The sequence below is a fragment of the Moschus berezovskii genome, chromosome 15 (assembly GCF_049115385.1).
Source record: "Moschus berezovskii isolate FMDL1 chromosome 15, NW_MosBer_1.0, whole genome shotgun sequence".
Classification (NCBI taxonomy): Eukaryota; Metazoa; Chordata; class Mammalia; order Artiodactyla; family Moschidae; genus Moschus; species Moschus berezovskii.
The window spans coordinates 66,121,615-66,143,508 of record NC_142474.1 but is presented as its reverse complement, the minus strand read 5'-3'; positions in this window follow the sequence as shown (position 1 = coordinate 66,143,508).

Here is a 21,894-nt window from a genome sequence, read left to right as displayed (position 1 = left end):
AAGGGCTGGCCCTAAGTTGTGCGGAGCCCCAGGGAGTCCTTGATTCCTTAGTAACAGCTGATGTCCTACCTGCCCTGCAGCCATGCCTGCCCTCTAGGGTCACGTGGCTGGACACGATCCTGGAGCAATGACCAGTGGATGGATGCCGTGAGAGAGGGAAGTGGGGAGAAGGTGTCCGTGGCCAAGTCTGCAGTTTAGCAACCACATGCCTCATGGGGACGGAGCCTCTCTGGGGACCCCGCTTGTGCTTATACCACTGATGTGACAGGACGGACTGCAAAGGGGAAATGGTTGTGAAATATTTTGATGATGTTTCTCACTCTGCCATGATGCACGCAAACTCCAAGTTCAATCACCTGTGTCTCTTGCAGGTCTGCAGGTGGACGGGTTTCTGCAGTCATAAGCCAGGCAGAGCATCCTTGGCCCGTGTGTTCCTGGTTATGTAACCACCCCCCCCACCCCCGACTGATTTTTAGGATTGATTCTCACCTTTCCTCCATCTGTCTTGATCTTCACACTCTTTTCATCAAATTGCCTCCTTCTTCTCCTTTGGGCCTTAGAAAGCATCACTAGGAACAAAGCTAGTGGAGGTGATGGAATTCCAGTTGAGCTATTTCAAGTCTTGAAAGATGATGCTGTGAAAGTGCTGCACTCAATATGCCAGCAGATTTGGAAAACTCAGCAGTGGCCACAGGACTGGAAGAGGTCAGTCTTCATTCCAATCCCAAAGAAAGGGAATGCCAAAGAATGCTCAAACTACCGCACAATTGCACTCATCTCACACGCTAGTAAAGTCATGCTCAAAATTCTCCAAGCCAGGCTTCAGCAGTATGTAAACCGTGAACTCCCAGATGTTCAAGCAGGTTTTAGAAAAGGCAGAGGCACCAGAGATCAAATTGCCAACATCCGCTGGATCATGGAGAAAGCAAGAGAGTTTCAGAAAAACATCTATTTCTGCTTCATTGACTATGCCAAAGCCTTTGACTGTGTTGATCACAATAAACTGTGGAGCATTCTGAAAGAGATGGGAATCCCAGACCACCTGACCTGCCTCTTGAGAAACCTGTATGCAGGTCAGGAAGCAACAGTTAGAACCAGTCATGGAACAACAGACTGGTTCCAAATAGGAAAAGGTGTACGTCAAGGTTGTATATTGTCACCTTGCTTATTTAACTTATATGCAGAGTACATCATGAGGAACGCTGGGCTGGAAGAAGCACAAGCTGGAATCAAGATTGCTGGGAGAAATATCAATAACCTCAGATATGCAGATGACACTACCCTTATGGCAGAAAGTGAAGAGGAACTCAAAAGCCTCTTGATGAAAGTGAAAGAGGAGAGTGAAAAGGTTGGCTTGAAGCTCAACATTCAGAAAACAAAGATCATGGCATCTGGTCCCATCACTTCATGGGAAATAGATGGAAAAACAGTGGAAACAGTGTCAGACTTTGTTTTTTTGGGCTCCAAAATCACTGCAGATGCTGATTGCAGCCATGAAATTAAAAGACGCTTGCTCCTTGGAAGGAAAGTTATGACCAACCTTGATAGTATATTAAAAAGCAGAGACATTACTTTGCCGACCAAGGTCCGTCTAGTCAAGGCAATGGTTTTTCCCGTGGTCATGTATGGATGTGAGAGTTGGACTGTGAAGAAAGCTGATCGCCGAAGAATCGATGCTTTTGAACTGTGGTGTTGGAGAAGACTCTTGAGAGTCCCTTATACTGCAAGGAGATCCAACCAGTCCATTCTAAAGGAGATCAATCCTGGATGTTCATTGGAGGGACTGATGCTAAAGCTGAAACTCCAGTACTTTGGCCACCTCATGAGACGAGTTGACTCACTGGAAAAGACTCTGATGCTGGGAAAGGTTGGGGGCGGGAGGAGAAGGGGACGACGGAGAATGAGATGGCTGGATGGCATCACCGATTCTGTGGACATGAGTTTGAGTGAACTCCGGGAGTTGGTGATGGACAGGGAGGCCTGGCGTGCTGTGATTCATGGGGTCGCGGAGAGTCGGACACGACTGAGCGACTGAACTGAACTGAACTGAACTGAACTCTCCTTTGTTACTCTAGCTTTCCTAACACCATTTTGCTTCCTACTGCTTTCTAAATTTTTCCAGGACCTGATAACTTACACTTGAGAATAGAGAATGGGAAGAAAAGAGATGTATTTTTAGTCTGTGTAGTTGGGTCCCCTAAGCAAGGTTGAGATGATCAGTGGAGCAAAGCCATGTGGACATTGTTCTTGGTTCTAAACCCTAGGGTCGTGCTCAGGGGTGATACTCTGGGGTGATAGAGGGAACCTTAGTTCATGGAACAGGTATTTGTAAGCCAAATAGGGAAGTTTTCCCTTTCTGACCTTTTTTACTCCTCTCTATCAGAGGCCAGTGCAGTTCCCAGGGTAGGAGCAGCTGCTCCCAGCTACGGTACCAGCATCTGAGAATTCATCCCCAGCGGGAAGCTCTGGGTGGCATTCACAGCCTTGTTACCTCCCTCATCCCCTGATGACTAACCCCCATGGTGGGGCAGTCCCACTGCAGGAGTCAGAGCACAGATTGCATTGACTGACTCAGGTCTACACGAAGGCCACCAGAGTGTTAGAAACGGGTGAATCCCAGGAACTCAGAAGCAAGTTGGAGAAGGAAATGGCAACCCTCTCCAGTATTTTTGCCTGGGGAGTCCCAGGGACAGAGGAGCCTGATGGGCTGCCGTCTATGGGGGTTGCACAAAGTTGGACACGACTGAAGTGACTTAGCAGCAGCAGCAGCAGAACCAAGTATGAAGTTCCTTCATGGTAGTTCTCTCCAAGTCCTAGGAGATGAAGGCATGATGTGTCAACTGGCTCCTTTCTGACAGTGACGCTGAAGGACAGAGGATGGATCCTGTGGGGAAGGCCACCATGCTTATCGACACAGCAACTGAACAGGTTTTTGCTTCGAGTAGATTACTGGTATTTAGAGAACAGTGGATATTGGCACCATATTTAATTCCTGAGCTCATTTACTCACGGATTCTGTAAATACCTCCTGAGGGTCTACCACCAAGGAGGTGTCATGCTTTGTGTGGAACTGAGCACACTCAGCAGCGAGTCAGCAACACTGACAGGTAAACAGGGACGGAAGCCAGGAGTGGATGGAGGGGAAAATGTCTGAGCCGGGGAGGCTGATGCTAATGGCCCCAGAGCGACGGCCAAGTGGGTAGGAAGCTCAGGTTTAATGGCACAGATCAGCTACACTTTATCTACTACTTATTATGTACCATCGAACTCTTATAACTAGACCATGAGGTAAATATTATCCTCTTTATTTTGAAGATTAAGCCACTGAAGCTTAGAAAGGATAACTTGCCCAAGACTTTGATGGAAGTAGGGTTTGCATCCAGGTGTCCTGAATCTAGAGCTTCAAACGACAATCCTCACAACACTCCTGAGAGTGGTTAGGTGGGTGTCAGTGATATATGACATCTGTCTATCTATTTATGGATTGCTTGATCAAACATGTGATGGGCTCTGCATGGCCATAGAAGGAAGGCAGGAAAATGGCATTAAGAGTCTCTTCCCCTCATGGCAGGACCCAGTCGGCCCCAGAGAGGAAGGAAATTTGCAAGAAGGTGACAGGGTGCTAGATACGGGCTTGAAGACCAGTGGTCACTGGTGGCTCCCAGTTTCCCTACAGAGCACAGGGAGCCATCCTCTCTTAGTTAAAGGTCAGAAATTCTCAGGACAGCTCAGGTCTCATTCAGTGAGCACCCCGATCCACATCCCCATTAGAAGAAGCGCTTGATGTCTGGGAGGAAGAGCATCTCCCAGAAGAAACAGTGGAGGAGAAAGTGGGCAACCGCCTTGGAGGTGCCTTCATGGACCTGGGGTGGCCCCTGAGGACTGGATTCGAGTTTTCTGATTCGTCATCCAGGGCACTTCCCAAGTTTCTCCTTTGCTTCTGTTGTCTGGCTCTGTTGATTGTTATTTCCGTGTCAGAAACACAGCTGATGTTGGCTGGGTTTGAACCATCACATTCCACATTAGCAATGATACACAAGTGTCAGGTCATAATCCGTCTCAGTCTTGCGAACCAGTGAACGCTGCAAACAGGCAGAACCATTAACACGGCGACTTACTTTTCTAACATAATCGTCCTCCGGTGGCCCGAGCTTTACTGATTGATATTCGACCTAATAAAGCTGACCTGGATAAGCTTCCCGGTCTCCAAGGACATGCTTCTCCCTGTGAAGAGTAAAACAAAAAAAAAATTTTTTTTGTTAAAGTCAGTTTAATGTCTTTACGGGAATACACTTTACAACCTCCTTGCTTGGTCTGACGCATCTGAGCACCTTCTGTGGAGACACAACCCACAGCCTAAGGACCCGCTCCATCCATCCACGGGATGCAGTCACGGCCAAGGGCTGTCCGCCCTGCCTCTGTCTCCCCCAGCCAATCCCCCTCTCTGGAATGGAAAGATTCAGTGGGTTGATTCAAGCGTCCAGGAGGCTAACAAGGAAAGCAAACAATAAAACGGCAGACAGAAGAAAGGAAGCTAGCAAACAATAAGAAATGGCAGGAAGGTTCCCAGCCCATCTGTAATCCATTAGAAGGCTGCTTACCATTTTCCAGGATATTTTTTTCCGGGGTTGTTTGCAGCTTCTGTGCTTGTTAGGAAGAGCCCTTTTGGGAACAAGGACAGTGGGACTGAGTAAAAGAACCCCTTAGAGGCACGACAGTCCTAGGAAGTTTCTTTGAAGGGGCTTGCTGGTGTTGTTAGTAAAATGACAGATAAGAACTACCCACTGTTAATGTCTACGTGCCCTTAAACCAACTTCCACAAAACTGACTTTCTAAAGACACAGTATGTTTAAAATTAAAAACAGAGCTTGCTGATGAACGAGTGAAATACACTTATTTTTTCCTATAAAGCTCTCGCATTCTTGTCCTGTTGATAGGCCCAAAGTGCTAAATACACACTTTAGTGAATGGTATGGGAAAAATGTCTTTTTAAATGGTTTCTCATGTGGAGGGTACTTATATTTTGACTTGTAGATCCCATAATTCCTGGCCTGGAAGAAGGGAATTTAATAGGCTAGCTGGGAATAGTTCTGAGAATTTTTATCAAAGTCCCTTAACTACTATCGAATTCAACTGGAATAATTAAGAAATATTGGATGAAAGAAATTGGATCTAGGAATTTAAAATAATGTTTTCTAATTTTTTTAAATGGACATATATGATTTCTGTTCTGAAAAAAGTTAAATTTGGGGAAAAGATTAACAAGCAAATTGCTCTTAAGAGGGATGTGAAGAAAGGATTTTATATTCCTGTTTAAAATGTATGTTTCCATTTAAATATATTTTAAGATATGTCTTCTGGGAGAAAATGGGATGTGTATGGTAATTTCAAAAATCAAAAGATTTGGGATTACTTTTGAATCCTGCCAAATGTGATATAGGGAACGCGTGTGTGTCTGAGTATCTCTGTGTGTCTGTGTGTTTGTGTCCCTGTGTACATGTTTGTATGTCTGTGTCTCTGTATGTTTGAATGTGTATGTGTCTATGTGTATGTGTCTGTTTCAGTGTGTGTGTGTGTTTCTTCCCAGTGAATTTCAGGCTGAGCTGCTTGTCAGGGGAAGAACATGTCCATGGGCTGCAGCAGGAGGGGTGCAGGCTCTGGGCTCTGACATCCTTTCCAGACTGTGGCACGTTCTTCTACAGCAGTGTGTGTTTCTCCACGCTGTGGGCGCATCCCTCAGCCACTGGGGTCCACCAGCTCCTTGCCTGTGAAATGGGAACCCCCAGGATGGCTGGGGTGATAACACAGAGAAAGGCGTACGCATGTTAGGTTGTGAAGAGTTTTCAGTGAGTGCTGCTGTGACTCGGCTCACGACTTCTTCCTGAGTCAGGACCTCATCTGGGTGGGGGGGTCTCTGCTGACCCTTATCTGGGTGGGAGTTAGCCAGGAGGCTTCCTCCTCCCCCACCAGGGTCCAGCCAGCAGCCACTTCCCTGGGCATGTGGAGATTCCAGAGGGATGGCATCGCGTTTGCTTTTCATCTTCACTTCCTCCATCCAGCTCCGTGTGAGTGGGAACAGCTTCTCCTCCCGCCACCTGTCAGGGAACCGCCTTTGCCAGAGAAGAGGGTCTGCTTCCCGTTCCCCGGCGCGCTGCCCGGCAGCTGCTTCTCGTTCTCCTCACCTGTGGGGCTCGAGGCCAGAGTCTGAGGCCCACAGGGCCAGGCCAGCAGAGACAGAAGAACAGCTGGTCGTGGGGGCGTCTGCTGTCTGAGCATCAGGGTCCCAGAGCATCTCGGGGCCTGCTCCCAGCATGTGGACCCTTGGTCTGTTTCTCTAGCACCGTCCCTGCTCTGTGCTGCCATTGAGGATGCTCTTTGCTTGCACTCTGGGCTTCTTGCCTCGCCCTGACTTTCTGACCTGCCCTCTTGAACACTGTTGGCTCATGGGGTCTCAGAGCGTATTGCTGTCTAGTTCCCCTTTCTCCTTTCTGCTCTTTCCCCAGCCCTTTTCCCCGTCAGAGACATCAAGTTCAAGCGAATCAGTGAGCGATGACAAGGATCCTGTGAAGAGAGAGCTTTGCAACCGTGCAGACCCGAGTTTGAATTCTAGCTTAGCTGCTTTCTTGTCCTGGGCACTGGGGGAGTGCCTCAACCTCCCTGAGCCTGATTTCTTTCACAGGTAAAGTCACAACAACCGTTGCATTGTCACCAGGGTCACGGCTACCCTTTGCATGGGGTGAGCACTGCAACCATGCCTCTCCGTCAAGGGACTGGCTCAATCATTGATGAAATGTCATTTTTTGTTTTTCAGTTGCTAAGTTGTGTCTGACTCTTTGTGACCCCATGGACTGCAGCACATCAGGCTTCCCTGTCCTTCACCATCTCTTGGAGTTTGCTCACATTCATGTCCGTTGAGTCGGTGATGCCATTCAACCGTCTCATCTTCTGTTGTCACCTTCAATGCAGACCGGAATCTGCAGTGAAAAGAACACTGTGATTTGTCCAAATTAAATCAAAATTTGTATCATAGCCATTTGCGGTCTGGATGGAAATGCCACGATTCCCTATGTGTCCCATTCAGTGAAAGAGCCTGTGTCCTGTGTCTACAAAGCCAGCCTGAGGCTATGACCCAGGAGTCTGGGTTGTGTGGTGTGGTGGCATCTGTGTGGTGACCACAGGCGAGTATGGACAGGCCTCGTGGGGGTTTGCCACAAGCCACTGAGCCCAGCAGAAGCAAATGGACGGTGAGGCCAAGCCTCAGGAAGGGGTTGGCCACACTTGGCCTCTCCTCTTCTCCTGAGTTCTTTCTTTAAAGTTGTATCTTGTTTCCTATAACTTTCTTATGGGCTGTAAATAGGCCAATGGATCTCGAGTGAACATTTTATTCATTTAGATTGCTTCTATAAGAGAGGTTGAGTGAATATGGATGTTTATAAAAATCTCCATTACTTTAGGAGACATTCAGAAAGAAGACCAAAAATTTCAACTTTTTTCTTTTTCTTTTTATTGGGCTATAACTGCTTTACAATATTCTGTTAGTTTCTGTTGTACAACAAGTGAATCAGCTGTATGCATACATATATCCCCTCCCTTCTGAGCTTCCCTCCCACTCCCCACATCCTACCCCCTGTCATCACAGAGCACCCAGATGAATTCCCTGTGCTGTAAGCAGCTTCCTCCTAGTTACCTACTGCTGCTGCTGCTAAGTCGCTTCAGTCGTGTCCAACTCTGTGCGACCCCATAGATGGCAGCCCACCAGGCTCCCCCGTCCCTGGGATTCTCCAGGCAAGAACATTGCAGTGGGTTGCCATTTCCTTCTCCAATGCATAAAAGGGAAAAGGGAAAGTGAAGTCGCTCAGTCATGTCCGACTCTTAGCGACCCCATGGGCTGCAGCCTACCAGGCTCCTCCGTCCATGGAATTTTCCAGGCAAGAGTACTGGAGTGGGTTGCCATTGCCTTCTCCGAGTTATCTACTAATATCTTACAAATCATAGTGTGTATATGCCAATGCTTCTCTCTCAATTCGTCTCACCCTCTCCTTCTTCCTCTGTGTCCACAAGTCCATTCTCTGTATCTATGTCTCTATTCCTACCCTGCAAATAGGTTCATCAGCACTATTTTTCTAGATTAGAATTTCCAGCTTCTGGAACTAATAGTCCCCCATCACCCGCTAGCTGTTTCCACAAATCACAACAGAGTTTCATTCGAGTCACAGGGTCCCAGGTTCGTGCTGAGCTATTCCAACTCCCTCATTCACAGCAGACCTTGCACACTTCTTTATGCAGTATATGGATAGTTTGCAGCCCCTTTTCTCTGCCTCTGTGTGCCCAGAAAGTGGGTTTAGATCATCTCCTCTAGCTGATTAGAAGGAACCCCATTCAGTCAAGCATTTAATATTGAGTTATCACCCAAGCCTGACTCTGAGAAATAGATATTGATCCTACCCCTGAACATGGCCCGGGAAGAAACAGTAGTATTTTCTGTTCAGAGAAGAGCAAGCAGTGTTCTCCAGTCCCTTGTGCTGTGGTAGCATAGAAGTGGCCTCGTCATTAAGCTCCAGGCTGTACCTGTGGTGAGCCTACCACCCAGTCCTAAGAAATGAAAGATGACATCTCGGAACATACCTTTCATGATAATCTCTTTCAAAATTAACACAGATAAAGGTCTCCAAAAGCTATCAAGGCAACTTATGACAGAGATGAATGTAAGCAATACCCTGTTAAGTATATCCATTAATCACTATTTTTGGAATTTTTTAACAAGCAAATCTTTTTCTTTTATTTTTTAGTTTTAGTTTGCCTTCCAACAGAGCTATTCAGTCAACTATTTAAGTGAGACTTGATGCTTTTAACGCTTTCTCCCCCATAGAATTGGCCCAGAGTGTTCAAGGAATTCAACCCATCATGGCTACCCAGTCTAAAATGGGGGTCCCCATCTCCCGGATCTAACGCCTGATGATCTGAGGTAGACCTGATATAGTAACAATAGAAATACACGTAATGCACTTGAATCATCCTGAAACCATCCCTCCTCAACTCTGATCCATGGAAAGATGATCGTCCACAAAATGGGTCCCTGGAGCCAAAAAGGTTGGGGACTGCTGTTCTAGAAAACTCCGTGTTGATTGTATGAGTTTTGGTGTCTTACCAGAATCCTCGGCAGTCAGCTGTGTGCAGTGGTGTCTGGGACATGGCCACATAGGAAGCAGAGGAATATTTGCTCTCTGGGAATGTACGCTTGGTTTTACCACTTGTGAAAACCCAGCAGAAGGTGAGGCTTGTACCCTACTGGGGAGTGGACTGCAGTAAGATTACTGTTGCCAGATCATGAAGTGCTGGAATACTCTGTTTCGCTCCACTTGTGTTCTTGTCAAGCTATGTAGCTGAGCTATATTTTGGCTCGGAACATGAGGAAGTAACACGTGTGTATGTAAAAATATGGGGGTGTGTGTGTGTGCGCGCACGTGCGCACATGCATGCTTGTACAGGGACCTGCAGGAACATATAAACATGTACTAGCTGTGATGGAGAAGGCAATGGCAAGCCACGCCAGTACTCTTGCCTAGAAAATCCCATGGATGGAGGAACCTGGTAGGCTGCAGTCCGTGGGGTCGCTAAGGGTCGGACACGACTGAGCGACTTCACTTTCACTTTTCACTTTCACACATTGGAGAGGAAATGTCAACCCACTCCAGTGTTCTTGCCTGGAGAATCCCAGGGACGGGGGAGCCTGGTGGGCTTCCGTCTATGGGGTCACACAGAGTCGGACATGACTGAAGTGACTTAGCAGCAGCAGCAGCAGCAGCTGTGATGTACTTACTGATTCTGGACTCTGGAAAGGTAGAAAGTAATAGTCATTCTACACTACTTCTGGAGATCTTAGACAACACGTGCTATGACAAGGAATCTGGAAAGCAGGTCCCTGAGTCTGAGAGATTCCCTCATTACAATGGGCTCGAATTGTCCTTTAGCTGTCACATTGTTTCCTTTCTTGGCAGCATATTCTCTCACTGCCCCTTTACACTCTGGGCTATAATTGCCCTAGGTTCAGCTCCTGACCTCATGGGAAGCCTCCCTGAAGCTCCTAGCTGATGCAGAGCTCTGCCTCCACAGGCAGAACCACTCACCGTCCTCTGGGTGTTGCTGAGAGTAATTGTCAGGGCTGTCTACTGCCCAGCCTCACGGCTGTGTCCTTAAAAAGTGTTTAATTGGAGGATAATTGCTTTACAACGTTGCGTTGTTTCTGTCATACAACAACATGATTTAGCTACAGGTGGACTGATGCTAAAGCTGAAACTCCAATACTTTGGCCACCTCATGCGTCGAGTTGATTCGCTGGAAAAGACTCTGATGCTGGGAAGAATTGGGAGTGGAGGAGACGGGGACGACAGAGAATGAGATGGCTGGATGGTATCACCGACTCTATGGACATGAGTTTGAGTGAACTCCGGGAGTTGGTGATGGACAGGGAGGCCTGGCGTGCTGTGATTCATGGGGTCGCAAAGAGTCAGACACGACTGAGCGACTGAACTGAACTGAACTGATACATATGTCCCCTCCCTCTGGAATCCCACCCCTCCAGGCCATCACAGAGCACCGGGCTGAGCTCCCTGTGTTATACAGCAACTTCCCGTTAACTATCCATTTTCCATACGGTCATGTATGTTTCAGCGCTACTCTCTCAATTGCCCCTGCTGTGTCTGTTCGTTATGTCTGTCTCTATTCCTGCCCTGCAAATAGGGTCATCAGCACCATTTTTCTAGACTATGTATATGTGTACATTAATATGCAATATTTGTTTTCTCTTTCTGACTTTCGTCACTGTCTAATGGCCTTGTCTTAAACTCAGAAAGCGCTGTGGTCTGGACCGCCTCCTCACTTCATCCCAGCACTCACAGGAAGGCTGTAGCGAACAGTGTGGCCTTGTTGACCGCCGCGCTGCCATGAGCCCTCCTTCTCTCCTGCGCTGGCTGTGCTTCCTTTTGTATTACTGTCAATCTTGTTTTTGTGGAGTATCTTTTGCTATGAAAACTTCCTGAGTGGCATGTCCTGTTATTTAGGGTCTGTATCACTCCAGGCTGAGTGATAGGCCACCTTTCAGGCCCCCTGAGCCTCCCAGTCCCTAGTTTCATCATTTACGTCCCATCATGTAAATACCTTGGCTATGAGGAAAGACTAAGCAATACAAGGACAGTGCTGGACCGCCAGGGGCAACTCAGATGACTCATCATATCCCTGATGGACGCATATGCAAAAATCCTTAGCAAAATATTAGCAAACTGAAGTCAATAATGCATTACAAGGGTTATACACCGTGATCAAGTGGGATTTATTTAAGGGACACAAGGGTGTTGAACAACACCCACAAATCAAGGTGATGAACCACATTAACAACATGAAGGATAAAAATCACACATTTATCTCAACAGATGCAGAAAAATCACTGGACAAAATTCAACATTCTTTCATGATAAAAATGCTCAACAAACAGTACTGAAGGAACATACCTCAATGCAATAATGGCCATATATAACAAGTTCCAAAGCTAATATCATATAAAAAAAAATCTTTTCTTCCAGGATCAGGACAAGACAAGGATGCCCACTATCATCATTTTTCTTTAACATAGTCCTGGAAGTTGTAGCCAGAACAATCAGGCAAGAAAAAGAAAGGAAAAAAAAAAACATCTAAATTGGAAAGGAAAGGAAAAAGTAAAATTTCTGTATTTGCAGATGACATTTTATTACATAGAGAAAACCCCAAATATTCCATCAAAAACTGTTAGAACTAATGAACAAATTCAGTAAAGTTTCAGGATACAAGATAACATACAAAATAGGATTTCTTGTTGTTGAGTTGATAAGTTGTGTCTGATTCTTTGCGACTCCATGGACTGGGGTCCGTGGGATTTCCCAGGCAAGAACACTGGAATGGGTTTCCATTTCCTTCTCCAGGGCATCATCCTGACCCAGGGATCAAACCTGTGTCTCCTGCGTAGACGTACGCAGGGCATTGTGTTGTATGGATGGATCATGTTATCTGAGGCATCGATGTCCTTTGTTAAAATGCAAATATATATCTGAAAGAAAGCCTGCCAGAGAGGGCATCAGCAAAGTTGGACTTCCACCCTTCCTAGCTAAGTGACCTTTGTGTGGAAGCACAGAATACTAATCATGGAAGGCGACTTGAAGACACGGAGTGCTTCTCCCCGCCCAATGTGTGAAAAAGTCCTCCTAAAGCCTCCCCCATGTTTCTAGTGACACGGGTGGGTCACAAAGTGAGCGACATTATGCACTGGCATCGCCTCGTTCTCGAGTCCAGGGCAGTTTTCTGATGAGGTGCATGTAATCACCACCTTGTCCTTCTTCCAGCTGAGTCACCCTTTGTTATGCTGGACTGCCCATCCCCAGTGAGTTTGTTTCTGTTAAATGGAAGCCACTGGGGCACTCAGGAGCTCATCAGAGGTCACAGGGGCCCTAGGAAGCCTGCAGCGGGGAGCACCTGTTTTCGCATTAACTGTGGGCAAGTCACGTCATATTTTCATTTCTTTTCAGTTAAAATTAACCAGAGCGTCTAAATTTTTTCCTGTTGAATAGTTAAGTCACTCCTCTGCTGCTTCCTATAGGGGAGTGGATTTCTGACCCTGAAGGCAGGATTTAAAATGTATCTCAGATAAATTTATTTATCTCTTTATCTTCCTTAATATTGAACAAGTGGCAGACTTTGGAATCAGTTTTCTCACCGAAATGATAATAATGTCGCCTGTTCTGTCCACCCACCTCCCTGCTGTGTGAATAAAGAGGTGAGGACATGAAGGCTGCGGGGTGCCTGCCTCAGTGCTGGCTCCGAGCCATTGGTGGCGGCTTCCTGAAGGGCTGTATAGAGATGATTTCTGAGGATCTAGCTGGAAAGAGACCTGTGGTTGATTTGTGATGTCGGCCATGGTGTCTATGTGTGTTCAGGTGTGGGCGTGTGTTACATTGTTCTTGACACAGATTTGTCATACTATACCCATGCAGGAAATATTATCATTATTAATTCATTAACATTAAACACATATTAATCATCTAACTTGCGTTAGAAAGGCAGGTTCTTTTTGATGAGAAAAGAGTGTAGTTCATTACTGGAGAACTTTAGGCACTGTAGGGGAGATGTTGTGGAGGGCACGAGGGAAAGGAACACCGTGGTCCAATTCACGTACCCCTCAAATTTGGCTTGAAAGACAGTCCTGGGCTAGTAACATCGGTCAATGTAGGTTCTATGGATTGCCCTTGCAAGGACTTGAGAGCAGGGGTTGCAAATTCTAATGCCCACAGGGGAGGCATTGGTTACATCAATGAGGCAGTGGACCAGGGAGGGCTGGGGAGTGGGGTGAAGTGAGGTGTACACACTCCATCCAAAGGGAGCAGGCTGGCTCCCACTTAAGTCGTTTTCTCTCAGAAATGAATATGGGCTCGCTGTTGCCAGAACACTCTACTTTTAGAGAAGCTGAAAATCTGGCATTTTACGTAAAATATTCCATTGAAAAATGTTGACTCAATTAAAAAAATAACTGTGGATTCAACAAAACACATCTGTGGGCCAGATTCAGCTTCTAACTGCCAATTTGGGACCTCTGTTCTAGATGCCACTAGAAAAGAAAAAAATTAACTCTTATTAACAAATGCTTACACATGTGCAATGGAATCTCATTAATTCAGGCCAACAGACAATTACTACCAACCCAAAGCTCCTGGGTTAACAGACATGGATTTGGCCTAGAGGAATCTTGGATTGCAGCAGAGGATGATAATTCCAAGACACAAATGATTATAATTTAGAAAAAAAAAACAGTGAGTGTCACAACAGAAGTACAATAGAAATGCTATGAGGAATTTTTGAGGGACTTGGAAGGGACATGTTGATGGAGAGGAGTTGATGGTGGATATGACGTTGGATTTCCAGACAGGAAACAAGGTGAGAAATGCGGGTTTAATTTGTTGAAAGGTGAACAGTCTCATTTGCTTAGGATTTAGAGAGCAGGCAGAGGAACAGTAAACAAGAAAGGTGGGCCATGAAGTGTCAAGTTATGGAGGGCTCTGAAGGCCTATAGGAGAGGCCTGTACTTAATTCAACAGACAACAGGGAGGCATGAACACATCTAAGCAGCAGAAACTTGAGTGGAGCTGGACCTTCCATCAAAATGTACAGCCTGCTGAAGGGACAGGATGTTAAGATGGCCAATGAAAGATCTGTTGGCAAAGAGGAAGAATGGCCTAAACCAGAATGGTGGGTGTGTAATGGAAGGCAGGGAAGGAGTGAGCGAAACTCTAGGCATGAGGTAGGTGGGATCTCTCCACAGACTGGATGCCAGGACCAAAAGTCAGGTGAGAAATAGGGAGGTGAAGGAGTAAAGGAGTCGGGAGGTGGAGGGTAGAGTGTCAGTGCAGAGTTCTGGTGAATTGTCTTGAGTGTACGGTGTTTTTGGTTGATGAAGTTATGGAAGTAAAGTACACAGGTCTCAGTGTGGTTGTGGTGGGAGTCACAGGGATTTCTGTCAGAGCTGGAGAGGGAGGCATGGGAAGGAAGAGACAGAGTCAGAGGGAGAAAAGGCTTGGATGAACAGCTGGAGGAGATAAGTGTTGGCCATGGAAGTGATGAAGGTGGAGAATGGGGGTTGGGGAGGGTAGGCCAGAGCAAGGAGGGGGCAGGAAAGTCTTGGGGCTGGGTCTTGGGGAGTGCCTGTGCCCAGTGGGCTTGGGCAGGAGGAAAAGGATCCAAGAAATGAACCATCTGTGATGCAAGATGCCACTGAAAACTTGTGGGAGAGACGGGGCTGGCTGTTGCTAGTCCTACTGAGAGGTCTGTTAGGTGAGTTTTACAACTAGACTTTTAATCATCCCTTTACTAAATTGTTCTCAACAAGGCCTCTAGTGACCTCTTTGCCCTTGACCTCAATGGCTGTGATTTGACCTTTATCTCTTGGTAGCACTCAGCACTGTCTTTTTTTCCTTCTCGAACTAGCCTCTTTCTTCGTGTTTATGAGAACATACTCACTTAGTTTTCCTTCTACTTCTCTAGGTCTTCCCACTCAGCTTTTTTCACTTCTTCTTGTCCCTGTTCTCTTCTCCTCTTAATTCCCTCTTTCTGCCACTAACGACTTCCGTCACCATTTGTATGTTAATGATTCCCAGATCCCATCTCCAAGTCAGAGCTCATCTGATCCAAGACAGAGCCTTTATCTGATCTGCAGACTCACACAGTCAGCTGCCAACCAGTCACTTCCTCAAACTCAGTAGCACAGAAACTCCACCTACTGGCTGCTTGCGGTCCCCACTCCCCATCCTGTGTTCTCTGTCACAGGTACCCAAGGCAGGACCCATGGCCTCATCCTTGACTTCTCCATCTGCTCATCCCAAATTCAACCAATCACTGACTCCTCTAGATGTTACCTCGATATCTGAAAAGACCAACCACTTCTCTCTGTCTCCACAGCAACTGCCCTGGCCTGCCTAGGTCACTTCCACCTTCTCCTAACTGCTCTCCTTGGGCACGTCGTGACCATCTTTCATTAACTATCTACACTACAGTTTCATATCACTGTATCATTGCATTCCTCTATCTTGCATGTGTGTGTGCTCAGTAGCTTCAGTTGGGTCTGACTCTTTGCAACCTAGTGGACTGTAGCCCACGAGGCTCCTCTCTCCATGGGATTCTCCAGGCAAGGATACTGGAGTGGGTTGCTGTGTCCTCCTCCAGGGGATCTTCCCAACACAGGGATGGAACCTGTATCCCCTGTGTCTCCTCTTTTGCAGGTGGATTCTTTAGCACCAAGCCTCCTGGGAAGTCCCTATTCCTGTATCTTAGGCCACTTCAGTGGGCTTTACCATCACCCAGAACATAAAGTCCAAACTTCTTAATATGGCTCACAAGATCCTGGCTGATCTTACCACTGCTCACGCTTGTTTCTCTGGCTTCCCCTTCCCTCCCTCCCTTCTTTCCTTCCGCCTCTACACCCTTGAACTCCAGTCCAGCTTAAAATTGCTCCCCTAACAACATGCTCTTTCTCACCTCCTCTCTTTCATATGACGAGTTCCCCCTGACTAGAGAATTTGTTGTTGTTTTTTATTTCAGTTGCTAAGTCATGTCTGACTCTTTGTGACCCCATGGACTGCAGCACTCCAGGCCTCCTCCCTGTCCCTCACCATCTCCTGGAGTTTGCCCAGGTTCATGCCCATAGACTCAATGATGCCATCCAACCATCTCATCCTCTGCTGTGCTCTTCTCCTTTTGCTTTCAATCTTTCCCAGCATCAGGGTCTTTTCCAATGAGTCAGCTCTTCACATCAGATGACCAAAGTATTGGAGCATCAGTCCTTCCAAAGAGTATTTATGACTACAGAGTATCCCTTGACAGAACTATCACATCTTGCCAGATGCTACTAAGCCCTCAGGTTTCAGCTGGGATCTGTTCCTTTGGGAAGAATTTCTTCCTTTGGGAGCCACTCCTGAAGTCAGGAGAGTCTGCAGCCCTTCTCCCCGTGTGACTGCCGAGTAATTGTTGCTTGTATAATTCTGCCTACCTCACCTGAATTGTAACCTAGTTTGTATGTTTTTCTTGACTCTAGCGGGGAATACATTGCCTGAAATGTAATAGCCCCTTAGTAAATATAAACTGAAATGGCTGTGAATGAACTGTTATTAATAGATGTGGCAGAGAAAGGATAGATGGTGTCTTGAATAGCCAATTCAATAAGATGATTTGGATGTTTTCCACTTTGCAAGATTTTCAAAAGGTTGTGGGTTTTGGGGAAATAGATCAGTGACTGAAGCCTGAGTTTGCCACTAATTAGCTGGAGTGAAATCCATTTCAGTGATCCAGGCACAGAATCACAGATAATATATATTTTTTAATATAATTTGATTTAGAGCACCAAATGAAGCTGTTATCAAAATGAATAAGGATGTATAATTAAATAATAAATTTGAATAAAATAGATGTACTTGAAGTGCAGGCGGGAAAAAGAGAGAGAGAGAGAAAAGGAAGTTTTTGCTCATTTTCCCTGAGTCTTGTATGTCAGACTCTTATTAGTTTTTCAACACACATCTTTTTTTTCCTATACTGTTATACTGTGCAAAGATAAACCTTAGGATAACATTTGATTGCAAATTAATGAATAAGAACCACAGACTATTAAAGCTCAGAATGAATTTAAAGATCATCTAAGTTAAATGCCTGACTGGGTTGTTGAGTAATGAAGTTTTGGCTCTCCAACAAAATACTTTACATACATATGTTTAATTAACAGCTTTATTGATTATTTACTATACAAGCTATTGTGTTAAATGAAGTTGGAGAGAGTTATAAAAATATATGACCTTATCACATTATCTCATTTCCAATGGCTTCTGTGTCAATTAGTTTACCTTCTACTCTGACAGCATGATAAGTTTACATAAACAGACAACCAACTCTGCCAGTTAGGGCAAGTACCTGGTGAATGTTCAAGATAAGAGCTTGTGGAGAGGAAGAGAGATACAGGGAATTTGGGCTGGGCTGGTCAGGAAAAGGCCTGAAAATACAAGACATTTTAGAGGATGTCAGTCCCAGAATTGACCCTTCTTATTTTTCTAAATTAATTTTTATTGGAGTATAGTTGCTTTAGAATATTGTGTTAGCTTCTGCTACACAGCAAAGTGAATTAGCTGCGCATGTACATGTGTCCCCTCTCTTTTGGATTTCCTTCCCATATAGGTCACCACTGAGCACAGTCAATTCTTCTTTTCCTTGTCTGTTTTCCCTGAATATCAAGGAGACAATCCCATGTTCCCAGGAGGGACTGGAGTCACGCTGAGGGAGAATTCAGATGTGACATCATGAGTCCAGGGGAAGGGCTTGACGAACGAGATAGTTCAACGTGAACAGTGAAATTCCCTGCTGAATCCTTTGTGGAAAGCTTCACTCTGTTAAGGTGTGTGAGCAGCAATCATTAGGATGCTGAGACAGTAAATCATTCTTCTGTTTATAATAGAACCGGGAGAGCTTAATTACATTTCTCATTTTCCTTATTACCCAGGTTTTTTCTTTTTTTAAAGTTGATTATTTGGATCATCTGACATGTCAGCATTATCTCTTTGGCTGTTGACCTTTTCTCTCCTACTTTCTCCTCTTCAATGAGAGCTAGAAATATGTTCTCAAGGAAAATGGTTTGCAGCATATGGATACTGAGGGGGAATAGGGATGGGAAGATCAAATGCCTCTTCCTTCTTACAGATCTAGATTGAGATTGACACATATACACTGTTGATACTCTGTATAAAAGAGATATCTAGTAAGAACCTGTGTATAGCACAGTGCTCTGTGGTGACCTAAATGAAAAGGAAATCCAAAAAAGAGGGGATATTTGTAAACATATAGAAGATTCATTTTTCTGTATGGCAGAAACTAACACACAATTGTAAAGCAACTGTGCTCTAATAGAAATTAATAATAAAAAAACAAAGGTCTGTGGAATTTGAAAGCCCGGTCTGAGAGTGGTAACATTAAATGGCCCAGAATTAAGAGATATAATTGTGTTGGTTGCAATCTTCATTGTAGAAGCTACGAAAAACATCAGGGAGTTTATTTGTAGAGCTGAAGAAGGGGTAATCCTTCAGAGAAACTGAGATTTGAAATACTGACTTTCTCAAAGACATAATTAACACATCTCTCATACTCAGCAGTCAAATCTCAATCCTGAGTCCTTACAGACTCTGCTTGTTTTCTAACCTCGCCATTGGTGAGTTGTCCCTTACATTTTAAAGAATGGCCTTCTTCCTGTAAGTGTTTATTGGGGAAATGCTTAGCATCAGGATCTAGTCTAACCTTCTGAATGATTGGTCAGCCAATTTTTTTAATGAAAAAAGATGGTCCCTTTCTATCTTCTCACTTTTCAAATGGAGTTGAGGCTTGTGTTTAGCATATACAACACCCTGGCTAGAAGGCAGGATCTAAACATATTTATAGAACAGGGCTGAATTCTGAACTGGTGGTGATGCTTACCTGTCAGCTCTTTAATGCTGAAGCTGTTGAAATAACTTGTTTTCCAGGAGCTGAGTCACCAAATTCCTATTTAGAGGTGTAGTTTATCTTTAATTCATAATGGTGCAAAACTTAAAATGGGAAAAATCTGTTACTTGAGAATGTGGTGTTTATTCACAAGTATCCACTGACCTGTTGAATAGCAATTTTACTTCACACTGAGAACACAGATCAAAAAAGGAAAAAGCCATGTGTCTTAAGACTGTTTTACCCTGCAAAGCAGCAGTGGGGTTCAGTGATGGAGCAGGGAGACTATGTTAGGTTTTGGGGTTGGGGAGGGGCCCCTTGAGGTGAGAGTTTTGTTGACTGTTAAGAATAGCCATAAGAGAGTCTTTCTTTGGGGCTCCTTGTACCTTTTAAGATCATTCATTTTGTTCTCCCCTTTGGGGTTATTTATGGTTGTCCTATTAGATTTTATTTGGGAGACACCACTCTCTATTCTTAAAACTGTCATACTTCCGGCCCTGATTTCCCAGTTTTCTTTCCTCTGATCTCCTTGACAACATCTAAGGAAATCGGATCATTGCCTTGTCCAGAATTCTTGACTGACATGATGCTGTCATGACCTCACGTCTTCCTTTCACAGAGTCACACATATTGGGCAAAATTAGCTAGAGAGTTTGCCCTTTGGATTGCTTTTCCAAAAGCACTGATGGGGTTTGGTGAAGTCTTGGTACTGGGTCCCCATGTGACCTGAGATGTTTGCTCGTGAAGCCTCCCTGACCGTGTTTATCGTTTCTCCCTCTCCAAAGACAATGAGCCCATATGGGGTTTGACCCTGCCACCCTGTCACCATTAGCATTGTTTTTGAAACAACTCAGCTAACCCAGTCGCAGCTTTTGTGACTTTGTTATGCCAGCTCAACTGCCCCAGAGAGGAAATCATTTCCGCTCAATTGCTTGTGAATTGCAACTTCTCTGTCCAGTAAAATGGCCCCCGTGTCTATTGGGGTCACTGACCTGCCTCCTAGGTCATCCGTAAATGACAACTTTCAGGCTTGGCTTTGCACCTGGTGTCCAGGGGCTGGACTGATAAGAGTTAGGAAGTTTTCTGAAAGGTATCACTTCATCTACTTTTTGATCCAACAATGTATTCGTTATTAGGATCAAATTCCTCTTTTCTTACAGATTGAGTTTATGCCTTTTTATTTGATTCATCCAAGAATGCTTCTGGGTCTTCATATCAAGATCAAGTATGTGTGTGTCTTGTTATATTTGTGGAATTTAATTCCTTTGTGTAATCATCTTTCTTAACCAGACCATTCATACAAGCTCGTTAAGAAAATCATATTTTACAGTTCTCTTGGGAAGGAGTAAAGCATTTTGAATGCTTGTTTTGAGAGAGCAAGCTGTGTGTTTACTCATCCTATCCTCTGGAAAGTTTTCTACACAAGACACTAATGATCCATTTCAGAATGGAAACCAAAGAGATGGGGGAGAACAAAGGCAGACAACAGGGACGTGGGAGGGGACTCGGTCCTTTCAGAATTTCCTGTATGATTTACAAACTGCTAAGGAGCGGGCACAGTCTCTGGTTCAATGTCATGGTGAGAAGGGCCTGCCTGATCCTTAAGAGGACTGCGCACGTAGTTCAGCTCATTTAAAATGCTCTGCTCTGGCACCCATAAAATATGGCTTGAGGAGAGGACAGTTTTAATGCAGAGCCTTGCTTGCCTCTCAAGGACACTAAGTGGCTTCTACTTGGCTGCAGTTAGAAGCCACTTCTGCAGGAAACCCTTGGCCACTCCGAACTTAGGTTTCTTGGTTCCCTGCCTCTTCGGAAGGGTCCCTGGGCTCAGCGATGCATCACTCCTGCCACATTATAGATGATCCTGGCACTACAGCCAAGCTCAGCTGATTTTTCCAGCTGGCCACTTTCTCTTGATTTCTCCCACCAATCAGAATGGCAGCAATGTTCCGTTTATCATACACTGTTCTGTGATGTCCCTTAGAAATACTCACGAAGTCGCCCAGTGAATATTGATAAGATACATTTGGAATGAGATAAAAAAGTGGTAAAGGAAGCTTTCCCATGTGATAAGGAACTTTAGAATTTGTGATAAAATGTGATAAAAAGTCCAATGCTATTCTTGGGAAGAGCTATCTGGGGTGTACCCTGCACTCGGGGTGTGGGGAACCCCCAGGGGGAAGCTTACTCTTTGAATCTACTCTTTCAAATGTCTGGGGGCCTTTCATTTGTGTTTCTAAGGGAAAAGCTCTTCGAAGGTCATGTTTGAATTAAAAGCTGTGTTTATTATCTGTTTTTCCGTGTTATCTATATGATAATTGCATATCAAGTTCAGAAGCTCAGGATCTCCTGAAGGTAGCTATTTTCTAATTCCACTTTTATCCTACCCTCTGGTATAGTATTTGTCTGCGTGTGTTTGCAGCTGCTGGAGCTGATAAGGTAGAAGTGGCTACCTGACCAACATTATTATAGTCCTCTCCTCCTTCCTCTCCTAGCTGGTTGGAAATGATGATCACCTCTGGACGCTGGTCACCTGCTCAAAGATAACATGGCAGCTGACTGCAGGACCTCCCGCTTCACCTTGAAGCGTTGGTGGCTCCACCTGTACCGGCCAGTGGGACGCCCTAGTCACTGTCTGAGCAAGAAAGGGAAAGGTCAGCACAGGACTAAACTGGGTGGGCGGAGTGTTGGTTTTATAACGAAAAGCCAAGAGCTCACTGCTTGTTCAGATTTCAGAGCAGGCATTTCATTTCTCTCATTTGAGAACGTTGCCGCGTGGACCTTAGTGCTGCCGTGGTCACTCCTGGGGTCGAGGGCAGCATCCTCGAACTGACCTTGTTATGGACATATTTTTTCAGTCTATCTCAC